Below are 14,146 nucleotides of genomic sequence, written 5' to 3'. Positions count from 1 at the left end.
TGGTCACAAAGCACCGAGCTGATCTCCCTGTGCTATGTGGCTGCTTCCCACTAGCTAGCTATTTTACATTTGGTAGTATATATAAGTCCATACCACTCTCTCACTTCGTCCCAGCCTACCCTTCCTCCTCCCCGTGTCCTCAAGTCCGTTCTCTAGTAGGTCTGCATCTTTATTCCTGTCTTGCCCCTAGGTTCTTCATGACCATTTCTTTTTTTTTTTTAGATTCCATATATATGTGTTAGCATACGATATTTGTTTTTCTCTTTCTGACTTACTTCACTCTGTATGACAGACTCTAGGTCCATCCACCTCACTACAAATAACTCAATTTCATTTCTTTTTATGGCTGAGTAATATTCCATTGTATATGTGTGCCACATCTTCTTTATCCATTCATCTGTCGATGGACACTTAGGTTGCTTCCACGTCCTGGCTATTGTAAATAGAGCTGCAATGAACATGTGCTACATGACTCTTTTTGAATTATGATTTTCTCAGGGTATATGCCCAGTAGTGGGGTTGCTGGGTCGTATGGTAGTTCTATTTTTAGCTTTTTAAGGAACCTCCATACTGTTCTCCATAGTGGCTATATCAATTTACATTCCCACCAACCGTGCAAGAGGGTTCCCTTTTCTCCACACCCTCTCCAGCATTTATTGTTTGTAGATTTTTTGATGATGGCCATTCTGACTGGTGTGAGGTGGTACCTCATTGTGATTTTGATTGACATTTCTCTAATGATTAGTGACGTTGAGCATCCTTTCATGTGTTTGTTGGCAATCTGTATATCTTCTTTGGAGAAATAAATGATTTTAAACATCAGTTTAGAGAGAACATCTAAAGTCTCCTCCAACATACTCTGTTCTTCACCAGCAATTCCTGATCTAAAGAGAATGAAAAGAGTTAGTAAAGTTTCTCTAAATAGAACATGTAAAATGATTAGCTGTGGCTCTTGATGTGTACATGATGGAAGGGAGTAAACTGTTTAAAGAATTTGGAGCGAGAAATCCTCCCTTGAAATTCAGATTAATGATTGGTTGTATACTTAGACAGTGTCTGTATTCCAGGAGCTTAACGCAGTGCTGACTTTATAAACTTAATCATTATTTATTTATGTGGTGTGATTTAGGAGGCACCGAGGATTCTCTGCCTCCATATAGTTTCTTTACCTAAATGATACAGGTTCTGAAATTCCACCATTAGAAAGATTCGTTCTTTTAGGTTAAGTATTACCTCCTTAACTGGTTCTCTTTTTTGGAAGTAGATAATTCAGCATGTCACTTATACTTTGGTGTAAATTCTTTTATTTGGTATTTCTACCCCCTTTATAATGAGGAGTGTGTGTGTTTATGTGTCTGTCTGTCTGTCTGTGGTGGTCACAGGCTTGCAGCTGTAGATCACTGTATGTATAACTAGAGAGAAGGCTGGAGGTGAGCTAGGTAGAAATCATCTGTGAGACATACTTCAGAATTTTGTACAGGGCCTTATTTTAGCTAAGACTCTTTTGGGGGGTACAGCCTTAGAATTCTTTGTATAAAATAGAGAATTTCTTTCTCACAGTGATCACATTTATTTTGATTGGTCTAGCTGATGTCATGTGCCCACCTCTGGGGCCAATCACTGTGACCATAATTTAAAGACTTGTGATTGGTCAGTTTAGGCCACATGCCTCAGACACCCTGAAAGCAGGAGTAGGTATTGCACCGTGATTGGCAGCCTCACCTGAGCCACGTGGAGTGAGAGAAGAGAGTTCCCCAAAGGCCGGTAGGGTTGCTATATTTGCTGGAAAAGGGAGGATGGGAAGTCCTGGGAGGAAACAAATGACACTAACCACTGGACTTTTCTAAATCAAAAGCATCTCCACTTAGAGAGTTTTATGGTGTAAAATAATTCATTCTAATCTGAAGGGCATAGTCAGTGTGTGGTGGTTACATGTGCACCCATGGGGAGAGGATGGTTCTGAAACTCTGCCTCTTTGATTTAGACCAAAGAAATCAACACCAAATAGATGCATTTGACCACATGATGCTATCATGTAAACATGGATCATTTGTAAGTATGCAAATGATGAGACCAGGATGTTTGATAATTCTGCATCAAAGGATTATCTTCTAGACTATACCTTCTCAATAAAGGTGCTGTTGCCTCCAAGGGGGTGAAGACCGGTTTGGGGAGGCAAAAACTTTAGCTATTATGGTGTTCTGTGGCCTTCCAAAGGGCTGCAGTATATAAACAGATACATAATTTCATGGGGGAGGCCATTAGGAAAAAAAATCTAAAAAGTCTCCTTTTGGGAACAATAGTAGTAAAACAGAGGTTGAGAGACACTGTTCTAGATGCAAGAAAGTTGATCTATCTTAGGAAGATATGAACCAGAATGAAACAGATGTTATGAAACTTGTGATCAGAGATGCAGCATGATTTGTGAAAACAGAACCTGAGTTGGAAACCAGCTTACTTTCTGGTGGAAATGGACAAGTAACTTAACCCCTCGGCATCTCAGTTTCTCAGTAGTGACCTTTTGCAGTCAATTCCTCCTTCAACCCCTGGCCTCAGGCAACCGTCGGTCTGCTTTCTGTCATGACGGTTTCCTAGAATTTCATATATATAGAATCATATAGTACATAGTCTTTTGTTCTGACGTCTTTTGCTCATCATGTTTTTGAAATTCATCTATTTTGTTGCCTGTATTAGTATTTCATTCCCTTTTATTGGTAAGTTGTATTCCACTTACTAATTTTAGAAAAATTTTATTTATTTTACTTGTTTATTTTTGGCTGGGTTGAGTCTTCATTGCTGCGTGCGGGATTTCTCTAGTTGCAGCGAGAGGGGGATACTCTTCGTTGCGGTGCGCGGGCTTCTTATTGCGGTGACTTCTCTTGTTGCGGAGCATGGGCTCTAGGCGCACAGGCTTCAGTAGTTGTGGTGTGCGGGCCCTGGAGCGCAGGCTCAGTAGTTGTGGCACACGGGCTTAGCTGCTCCGCGGCATGTGGGATCTTCCTGGACCAGGGCTCAAACCCGTGTCCCCTGCATTGGCACGTGGATTCTTAACCACTGCGCCACTAGGGAAGCCCCTCCACTTATTAATTGATGGGCATTTGGGTTATTTCCACTTTGGGGCCAGAGAGTATTATGAATAATGCTGCAATGAAGATTTGTGTATAAGTCTTTGTGTGGACATATCTTTCCAAACATCTTTTCATAGTTCTTGATTTTTGCTGCCATTAGCAAAATCCAGATGCCATTGGATATCAGATATGCTACTTGGTTAATACATAAACTACATCATGAAAAACAAACCAAAGATAGAGGCAAGAAAAAAATACAAATGGATGAATTTGATAAATTCTTTTTGAAATGCTGCAGATTTTACAAGTATTTATTGCTAGAAATAGCCTGTTTCAAAAAATATTTGAAATGTAGAAAAGTATGTAAAATAGGAAAAGGGCGTTCAGAAATGTCCAAAATAATCATACTGGTAAAAGCTATGCTGCAAAACTAAGGTATAATTAATGTAAAATACAAAATTAGGTTCAAAGTATCTTTGGACAAATTGGTTATAAAAATCTGAATTTATAATCCCTAATTCAGAATTTTAGGCAAAAAAATATCATTAGGAAGTTGATCATTAGGCAAATAGGTTTCAAGTTAACACGTTTTAGGCAAATTCTCTTCAGGCAAATTTCACTGTTAATGGAAAGGGATTTGTTATTAATTGGACATAGATGGCAAAAGTAGAGGTTAAATCTGGACTGATTCTCAGATTTCTCTTGTTGGCTACCAGGCAGTAGAGGTGTCATTCATGGAGATGGAAATTCAGAAATGGAAGGAGGATTTGTGGTGGGGATGGAAGGCAGATGATGAGTTGAGATTTATTTGTGTTGAGTTTGAGTTGCTTGGGAGAGGCATCTGGTAGGTAGTTAGATTTATGGTGCTTAGGGCAGATCTGGCTTGGAGATACATACAAAGCCATTAGCACACAGGTGCTCAGACATAAGTGGACACGTGGGGAAAATTGTTGGAGCTGAAGGATCTCTGTAGAGGAGAGTAAGGCTTTGCCTCTTATCTTGCCTTCAGGAATCCTCTCTAGACTCTCCAATGCAGCAGATGTGTCCGCAAGGCCCTGTGGCTCAGGTGCACATGGCTTTGGCTCACAAGGAGGGGGTGGGGTGATGCCCTTTTCATGGATGCATGTCTGAATTCAACCTCTAACTAGCGATTGGTGTGTATTGGAGGCTATAAAGAAAAACTGAAAGGCCTGATTCTCTGAAAACCACACTGGGGTGTAAGTGTCACTGCTTTGGGGCTCTTCCTACAGAGCGTAACATAAAAAGGGAGCAGGAGAGTGTGGCAGACGCCTTTGGTGCCCATGTCATCTCCCTCCTGCCTACCCCTGGTTTCAGTTGTAGCTGTGGTGGACCCTTCTGGGGAACCCAGACTCACTTTGTCATTTTTCTGATGTCTGCCTTGGGGCCGTCTCTGATTCTGTAGAAGCCCTCTTAGCCTGCATGCAATTGCAGCCTAGAAATGCAGGAGAGTCAATGGTCCCCTCACTCATCGGGCCTTGGGAGCAGCCATCTGTTCTTCAAGTGGACGGCATTGGAGGCATCCTCTGTGCTTCTCAGGGGCCCTGGTTGAACCAGTCCCTGCTGCTCACGTTGGTGACCTGAATAGCTCATCCTCGAACTTTCTTTTCTTCCTCTTCTGTCTCACCCTCTCATTCTTTCACTCTATATTCCTAGAGCACCTCCCAAATAAATCACCTGCACCCAAATCCTTGCCTCAGGCTCTGCTTCTGGGGGAACCTCCCCTAAGATGGCCTGCTATGTCCACTGTTCAATAGAACATTGTCAGCTTTGCTGCCTCCCACCAGCCTTGACTGAAGCAAGAGACTGTGGTGCCTAATGGATATAGCAACACCCAGCCAAGGTGGGGGTCAGGAGGTGAAGGTGAAGGTGGAAATTGAGGTTGACACCTGCAGGACTGTGGGCTGGATGTGTCTGTGAGCACATGTGAGTCACCCCTGGGGAACTCCAGAAGTACTTGGTAACACCTTTGCTGGAGGCTGCAAATATGCATTCTCAGGAATGGGTAAGAACCAATGGGACACTGGTTATGGGAAGATGTGGCGTTGTCAGAATGTGTGTGGTTGTAGGGTCAGTGACCAATGACAATGAGTAAAATTTCTTGGGAATAGTGCAGTGGTTCTTAACTTTTGGTGCACATCAGAGTCACATGAGCAACTTAAAAACACACAGATGTCCCCAAAGGAGAATCCCTCGGGGTCTGGCAGTGTGTATTTTGAAAATTCCCCTGCTAATACTATGCCCAATAAAGTTGGAGGACCTCTGTTCAAAAGTGGGACAAAAAAAGACCAAGGACAGAAGTTGGAGGAGGCGTTAACACTTAAGACGTAGACAGAGAAAGATGAGCCTGCGAATGAAGGTAAGAAGGAGCAGTCAGAAAGGTAGGAGAGGGAGAAGATGGCGGAAGAGTAAGATGTGGAGGTCACCTTCCTCCCCACAGATACATCAGAAATACATCTACACGTGGAACTGCTCCTATAGAACGCCCACTGAACGCTGGCAGAAGACGTCAGACCTCCCAAAAGCTTTATTTTATTTTATCTTACTTTATTTTATTTTATTTTGTTTTATTTTATAGAAAGGTAGGAGAGAAAGTCTCAAGCAGGCGGATAGATCCGTTAAGGGAAAGTTGAAAAAGGACAAGGGGTGGTAAAGTTGGTAGGATCCGTTTCAGGGAAACAATGGGGGTGGATGTCAGATCACAGTGGATGAAGGTGTGGATCGAAGGGGAAGAAGTACACAGTGTACTTTATCACTTTCAAATGGCTCACCAATCAAAACCTGCCGCCCACCAAATCATAACCACCCCATAGTATAGCATCTGTGAGGGTGAGTGTATAGCCCTGGTGGCTGGTACCGTCTTTCAGTACCCGGGAGTCTGCGGTTGTACCACCCCTAGAAAAGGATCTGTGAGAATCTCTAATAGAGAAAAATCTCCAAGAAACTAAGAGGAAAAAAACTTGAAAAAAATCAAGCATTTCAAAACAGTGGATGGCTCTTGGATGGCTCACAGGCTGTCAATCCCTGGCATCATGCCCCATGGGAGGCTGCGGTGTCCTAGAGGGAAAAACTCCTTTCAGAACATCTCCTGGGTCACACTTGTCTTGCACTGTGGCACTGTGTCCTCTAGATGGCGATAAATCTCCATCTCTGCAACCTCCCTCTCCTGGCTTTAGCTCCCTAGGAAATTGCTTTCTGGTAGAGAAAAATGAGAGACATATCTTCAGAATTGACTGGAAGCTGCTGAGAGAGCTCTTCCTTGCCCCTTAGTTCTTAAACAGGCTTTGCAACACTGGCAAGAGTCCAGTATTTGGAATATTGAAATCTAAGCGAGGAAGGAGCTGCTGCATCTATGAGTAGCTTGGCCCCGGGATTTGTTGGTAGGGAGAGTGGGCTATAAAGAGCTCCCAGAGCATCTTCCTTGCTCCTTGGGAACTGTCTCTCCCCTTGTGCCCAGTGTCTAAGAGTTCTTACCCTTCTTAACAGGATCATGGCATTCATTCCACCACAAGGTAGCCACCACTAACATGAGCCAACCTTTCTGTTTTTGGTTTCTGCACTTATCTGCCACATGCCACCAATGGCCAAGTGTTTTAAAAATCTCATTCAACCCCCCCAGGTAGGTTCTATTATTCTGTTATTTAAATAGGTGAACTACTTGGCCAGAGTCTGTCAGGGATTAGTGTTATGGCTGGGATTTGATTCCAGAGCTTGAATTCTTTTAATTTTTCAATTAATTTTTATTGGAGTATAGTTGATTTATGATGTTGCCTTAGTTTCTGCTGTACAGTGAAGGGATTCAGTTATACATATACATATATCTACTCTTTTTTAGGTTCATTTCCCATATAGGCCATTACAGAGTACTGAGTAGAGTTCTTTGTGTTATACAGTAGGTCCTTATTAGTTATCGATTTTATATATAGCAGTGTGTATATGTCAATCCCAATCTCCCAATTTATCCCTCCCCTCTTTCCCCCTGGGTAACCATAAGTTTGTTTTCTACATTTGTGACTCTATTTCTGTTTGGTAAAATAAGTTCATTTGTACCATTTTTAAGATTCCACATATAAGTGATATCATATATTTGTCTTTCTCTGTCTGACTTCACTCAGTATGACAATCTCTAGGTCCATCCATGTCGCTGCAAATGGCATTATTTCACGCTTTTTTATGGCTGAGTAATATTCCACTGTATATATGTACCACATCTTCTTTATCCATTCATCCGTCAGTGGACATTTAGGTTGCTTCCATGTCCTGGCTATTGAAAATAGTCCTGCAATGAGGTGCAGAGCTTAAATTCTTAATCAGTATATTGCCTCAAGGACAATGTCTAAAAGCACCCTCAAACCTCCGGGGAAGGAGCCCTAAGATGGGTCAGGGATCAGTGTCTCTGGGGAGCGTTGCTCAGGATATGGGGCTCAGGCTGTCTGAAGGGAGCATGAGGGCACCCTGGAGAGGGTCAGAGAGTTCTGAAGGGAGTCAGGGTGTGTGCGGGAGCCTAGGACAAGATGACTCTCCTTCCCACTGCTGCCAGGGGCCAGCTCCACCTGTGACTTGGGACGGGGTTTAACGGTGGGTGTATGACACCACCAAATGCATTCAGACTTTTTCGTTTGATAGTCAGTGACTTCCTTGGAAAGCAGTCAGCCCAATGGCCTCTTCAAAGCAGTAAGCACATACAGATCTGCTCTAGAAACGGAATTGGCAGTCGCTGGCCTATTGTGTCTTTGGGTGGGGGCAGCTTTGGTTTCCAGCTGAGTGTCAGAGAAAGGTCATACGTGACACATGAACCAGGAGAGCTTGGGGTCAGGCTTGGTGCAGATGTCTCTACTGCGAACTTCTTACAGGGAAGTCACCAGGGTGAATGCTCAGGTTTTCCTTTGGAGAACACAGATAGCAGAATTGAGGTCATGTTCTCTGTCCTTTCCCCAGTTTGCCTTTAGAATGATTAAGAATGTTGAAACATTGTCATTCATTTGTTATGTGCTTACTATGTGTTTGGCTGTGTAGTGAGCCATTTATGTGCACTATCTCTTGTAGTTCTCACACAACATTGTGAGATAAGTATTATTTCTCTTCTGCAGATGAAGAAACTGAGACTCAGGCAGGCAGTGGTGGGCAGGGGCAGAAAAAAAAAACAGAAACTGAGACTCAGAGAGGTTAAGTAACTTCCCCATGGTCACACAGAAAGTAAGTGGCAGGGGCCTGGTCTGTATTACTCCATTCGGGGCGTTGCTCTTAACCACTCTCTTCGGCAGACTCCTCCTTAGTCAGTTGATTAGGTGGGACCACCAGAGCGTTGAGCATCAGAATGGCGGCACCTGAAGGCAGAAGCAGAGGCGTGGGGATGGGTGTGTGATCTCAGCTGGAACTCCGAGGTCACAGGCTCCTCTGTGTCTCTCCAGAGCAGACAAGATTCAAGGTGCAAGGAGGTAAGTGAAATGTAAAGGGAGCTTTTGAAAACCCTAAAACTGCCAGGCCTAAAGGAATGACGGCATTTCTGCTCACTGACTGTGACTGTGGAAGAGAGATTTGTGTGGGAGGCAGGCCCTGCCCTTCTCGAATGAAATCGCGAGGTCGGCCACCTGCTTCTAGTTCTTTGCTTGGCCACATGGCTGTTGTTAACTCTATTGGCACCTTATTCAACTGAATGTACTTAAAAGCAACTTTCAAGCCTGTGGTACCTTGATAGCAGCATGGGGTTGTAGTGCATGGGATAGCTCAATCCCGGTGACCGATGGGGTGACTGACACTGCAGCCGCATTTGCCTCCCCCCCTCCCGAATGCTCAGAGTGCTCTACATGTATTATCAACATCCATCCTAAAAATGCTGTCAAGAGCCGTTTTCCCTTTTCCCTGAGGATCCTGAAATGCTTTGCGGTGTTCCTCCCACTGAAAGACAGAAGCTTGGTGTTATAGTTTATCCCCATTTATGAGACGAATAGCCTTAGGAACACATTGGAAGCTGAGCCGTACCTCCACACAACAACCTCCTTTCATATTCCATGTTTTTCTCTAGAGATATAAGAATATATAGAAATACAGAAGACTTATTTATGGAAATATAGAAGAAAACATTTTGAACATCCACTTTTTTTTTCTTCCATCCACTTTTATCTGCACTGCTTTTTTGTACTTAACATTAATTCTTTGTATTCTTAATTTTATTTATTTATTTATTTATTTATTTATTTTTGGCTGTGTTGGGTCTTCGTTTCTGTGCGAGGGCTTTCTCTAGTTGCGGCGAGTGGGGGCCACTCCTCATCGCGGTGCGCGGGCCTCTCACTACCGCGGCCTCTCATTGCGGAGCACAGGCTCCAGAAGCGCAGGCTCAGTAGTTGTGGCTCACGGGCCCAGTTGCTCCGCGGCATGTGGGATCTTCCCAGACCAGGGCTCGAACCCATGTCCCCTGCATCGGCAGGCAGATTCTCAACCACTGCGCCACCAGGGAAGCCCTAATTCTTTGTATTCTTTACTAAAAACACATACCCACATTAGCAAAGAAAGAAAATTAAAACCTTGTCAGTCATAAAAATGAGTTGATTGTCTAAATGTTTTTTTTTTATCTAAATGCCTTTATCTGCATCGTAGCCTGATTTTTCCTCTCCTTATATTTTTTAAGAAAAAATTGTGTTTCTTTGAATCGAATTTATTAAGCTCTTTTTACGTGTATGGCACTACTGAAGGCTCTGTGGGAGATACAGGTTTGTGTATATTTTCCCTCCATAAAAGAGCTTACAGTCTAGCTGAGAAGAAACCTGCCTGTCCATCGCTATGTCAGTAGTCATTGCTTCTGTTGTTAGCTGTGACAAATGAGAGGCACAGATCATTCCTTTAGAACTTCACAGGAAGGAAAGAGCTCCATGAATCGGCTGTTCAGAGATGGGTACTAGGAGGGGGGGAATTTATCCATTCAACAAATATTTGTTGTGCCAGTTTTTGAGCAGCTTGCAGGGGCTGAGGTGATGGATTAGAAAAGCTCTTTGAGAAATTCACAGTAGGGGGGAAACAGATAAATAAATAGCCGATTATAATCCAAGCCTAGGTGACTGGGAAAGGCTGAGCAGTTTGTGCAGTGCGAACTTTGGGGAGAAAATGGAGGCGAGTGGGGCTAAAATCCAGCCTCTACTCTCTCCTCAAGGGGTACCTGGAAATGTGAATAAAACAGGGAGTTTTGCAACCACAGGGGATGGCTTTTTGCAAATCCTGCTAAGGTGCCATGTGGCCAGTGGCTGCTGCCTTGAGTGTAATTGATTTTTTTTTTCCACTTTAAAATTTATTTTTAAATTCACATACAATAAAATCCATTCCTTTTGGCATATCGTTTAATGAGTTTTAGAAAATTCATAGAGTCATGTAACCACCATGACTCCCTCAACAGATCAGTGGTTTCCAGGGGCTGGGGACAACAGTCAAGCGCCATCTCATCTCCAGCCCCGGGAAACCACTGAAGTGTTCTCTGATCCTATAGTTTGTCTTTTCCGGAGTGGAAATCATACAGAATGTAGCCTTTTCAACCTGGCTTCTTTCACTCAGCATAATGCATTTGAGATTCATCCATGTTGTTTCACGTATTGATTGTTTGTTCCCTTTTACTGCTGAGTAGTATTCCAGTGAATGGGTATAACACAGTTTGTTTATCCACTCCCATGTTGAGGGACATTCTGTTTTTGGCTGTTATGCATAAAGCTGCTGTAAACACTTGGATATTGTTTTTTTTGTGAACGTAGGTTTTCATTTGGCTAATTAGTGAAAAGTAGGATTGCTGGGTTGTATGGTAAGTATATATTTAGCTTCATAAGAAACTGAAGATAAAATAAAACTAAGAGAAAAGTTTTATAATGACTGTACCAGTTTGCATTCCTACCAGCAATGTGTGAGAGTTCCAGTTGCTCTGCATCGTTGTCAGCACGTGGCATTGTTGGCTTTTTTTAAAAAAAGTCGAGTTGTTCTAATAGTTGTGTAGTGGTATCACATTGTGGTTTTAATTTGCATTTCCCTAATGACTAATTATATGAACATCTTTTCATCGGCTTATTTGCCATCTATGTATCTGCTTGGTGAGATGTCTGTTGAAATCTTGTCCATTTAAAAAATGAGGTTGCTTGTTTGCTGTTGAATTTTGACGGTTCTTTACATATTCTGCGTACCATTTGTCTGTCATAATTCACAGTTATTTTCTCCCAGTCTATGGCTTATCTTTTCTTTCTCAGAGTAAATACTTAAAACTTTGATAAACTCCAATTTATCATTTTTTTCTTTTATTGATTGCACTTTTCTTTTAAATTGTCCTATCTAAGAACTCTTTGTCTAACTTAAGATCATAAAGATTTTTTCCCTATATTTTCTTCTATAAGTTTTATAGTTTTAGGTTTTATATTTAGGTCTATTATCCATTTTGAGTTAATTTTTGTCTATAGTTCAAGGTATGGATTGAAGCTCTTTTTTTTTTTTTGGCCATATGGATGTCCAGTTGTTTCAGCACCATTTGCTGAAAAGACTATCCTCTCTTCATTAAATTGCCTTTGCCTTTTTGTTAAAAATCAACTGGCCATGTTTATATGGGTCTATTTCTGAGTTTCTCTTTTGTTACATAGAATGGGCAGGAAGGGTTGGAGGCTTTCCAGAGCACATAACCTTTAAGCTGAAATCCATATCAGCTAAGAGTGAGTCAGGAGAAGAGGATGGGCAGGTATTGTAAGTCATTTCAGGCCTTGGGAACATCCTGTGCACAGGCTGGAGGGCAAGAGAGAAGTGGGTGTGGCAGTTATACAGTTCACAGTGTGGTTGGAATTGAGTGCTGGGGATGGGTTAGAGAGCCAAGGTCAGGTCAAGGTAGGTGTGGATTTGACCCCAGGGTAGGGTGGATGTGTTCAATTCAGAAGAGGGCAATAGGTCTCCAAGATGATTAAAAACACCCACTCCAGAAGTTCTCTTTTGTCATTCAGTCAGTGCATCTTCCCTATCTCTAAAACAGGGAATCTGGCTTCTCAAAAGAAGCAGACCCAAGTTCCAGCTTCACCGCCCAGAGGGAATAGTCCGCTCAGCCCAGGACTGACACTGTCCTATTTATAGGTACTTGTATGAGTTGAAACTTGCTCTCACCATACTTCCCTCTTGCCTCGGGGTCTGTAATGAGGCTTAAGTGAGTCGCGGTGCACCTCTTGCAACAGACCTGCAGGTGGCAGCAAAACCAAGGCTTGTTGAGTGGAAGCCACCCAGTTCTTCACCTTCAATTCAGAGCCACTCTAATATTGCAGTAATTTGGTGTCTGCCTAATAGCAGGCTCGTTTTTCACATTCCCCCACCCCCGCCGGAAATAATATTCTCTAAGTCTTTTGGAACCAAACCTACCAAATAAGAGTGTAGCATGTTACTTAAGCATTTGGCCCACATTCTCCCTTCGGCAAGGGCGTTGGTTTCAGCGGGAATGTTTTCTGCCGCTGTGGATCATTACGGAGATGGTCCCGGCTTGCTCTGGTAAGCTGAAGAAACAGTCAAGCGCGTGGCATGAAGTGAAATAAGGACAAAGGCAGGAGACACCCCGTAGGCAGGCAAGTAGGGGCAAACGAGAGGCAGAGAAGGCAGGGTGGTGAAGTGGGTGCCCACCTGCCCAGCATTCTTGCTGAGGCACGCCTCAGCCCGGGAAGCCTCTTCCTCAGAGAATACGCCTCCCCCGCTGCCCCAGAATGCTGTCATGGAGGACAAAGCTTTTCCCAGAATTCAACTGTTCCTTCCTCAGGGAGGTTATTCCCCTGACAGTCTCCCTCTCCTCACAGAGCAACCTTCTCTCCTGGTACTTTTCACAGTGTGTAATTATATAACTGTGTGATAATGTATTTAGCATCTCTATCCTCTGCTAGATGGCAAATCCTATGAAGGCAAGGGTGGTCTTGTTTTGCCTAATTCTTTTTTTTCTACAGACCTAGTATATAGCTCCTAGCACAACTGTGGCAAATTATTTATTAATTCCATGATTATATAAACAGAAGAGGAAGTATCATAAAAAGGTGGAGACTGATTTGGGTGGAAATCTTGTGTCTGTCACTTACCTACTGTGTGTGCTTGGATACATTGCTTAAGCTCTCCGAATTTCAGTTTTCTCATCTGTAAAGCAGGGAAAATAATGCCTATTTTACAAGGGGGTCATGAGTATTACAGTGAGTAAAATCTATGTAAAGTGCTGAGCACAGGGCTTGAAACTAAGCCCTCAAGTGTGATAGTTCCTTTCATTTTTATGGAGGAGTCTTCGTGTGCAGTTTGCTGGGGGAGACCACGTGGATCTGAATTCACGAGGCGATGGGAGAGTCATTGGAGGTGGTGGTACCGCTGCTGAAGTGAACGACTTGGAAGTTCTAAAACTGTGAAGATGCCGTGTGCTAGGGTGTTGAATGGAGAAATTCTGCTCAGAGTCAGAATAAATGGTCAGCTGACTAGGTGAAGCCATACCCTGGTTTAAAAAGGGAACGTGTTTGGATCATTGATATAAGTGTCAGGAAAGTAAGGCTGAGCAAAATAATTAGAAATTTAAGTTCCAGCAAGTCCAACAAGTGTTTGGCGCTTCTCTCCGCCATAGCAGAGTGGTGTGGTTAAAGGAAACCCCAGATGAGAAGGCTTGGTGTCCTTTTCCCAAGAAATGCTTTCAAACCGTTGCATACATGCTTTATATTACTTTAAAAGCAGGTCTTCTATAAGTGCTTTTAAATATTAGGGATACTCATAATAGCTAAGGAGTAGAAATAATCCAAATGGCCATCAACTAATGAATGGATCAACCAAATCTGGTGTAGCCATAAAATGGGATATTATTCTGGCATAAAAAGGAATGAAGTACTGACACATGCTATAACATGAATGAAGCTTGAAAACATTATGCTAAGTGAGAGAAGCCAGACACAAAAGGACAAATACTGTATGATTCCACTTATATGAGGTACCCAGGATAGTCAAATTCATAGAGACATAAAGTGGGATAATGGCTGCCTGTGGCTGGGCATGGGGATGGGGAATGACTGCTGCTGGATGTGGGGTCTCTTGGGGGTGATGCACATCTC

The 14,146-nt window shown here is 42.9% G+C and overlaps 1 long non-coding RNA gene across 1 annotated transcript in view; it reads right to left on the bottom strand.

The window, feature by feature from the left end:
* Positions 1-12,708, bottom strand: part of LOC309635831 — a 105,174-nt gene extending 92,466 nt beyond the window's left edge. Inside the window, exon 1 of the long non-coding RNA XR_014249053.1 lies at positions 9,234-12,708. This is a non-coding gene — a long non-coding RNA (uncharacterized lncRNA). The remainder of the gene's footprint in view (positions 1-9,233) is intronic.
* Between the last annotated feature and the right edge of the window lie 1,438 nt (positions 12,709-14,146).

Source organism: Balaenoptera borealis (assembly GCF_965194805.1).
Source record: "Balaenoptera borealis genome assembly, chromosome: 10".
NCBI classification, from domain to species: domain Eukaryota; kingdom Metazoa; phylum Chordata; class Mammalia; order Artiodactyla; family Balaenopteridae; genus Balaenoptera; species Balaenoptera borealis.
The sequence above is the reverse complement of the archived record's forward strand: the minus strand, read 5'-3'. Positions and strand labels throughout refer to the sequence as shown.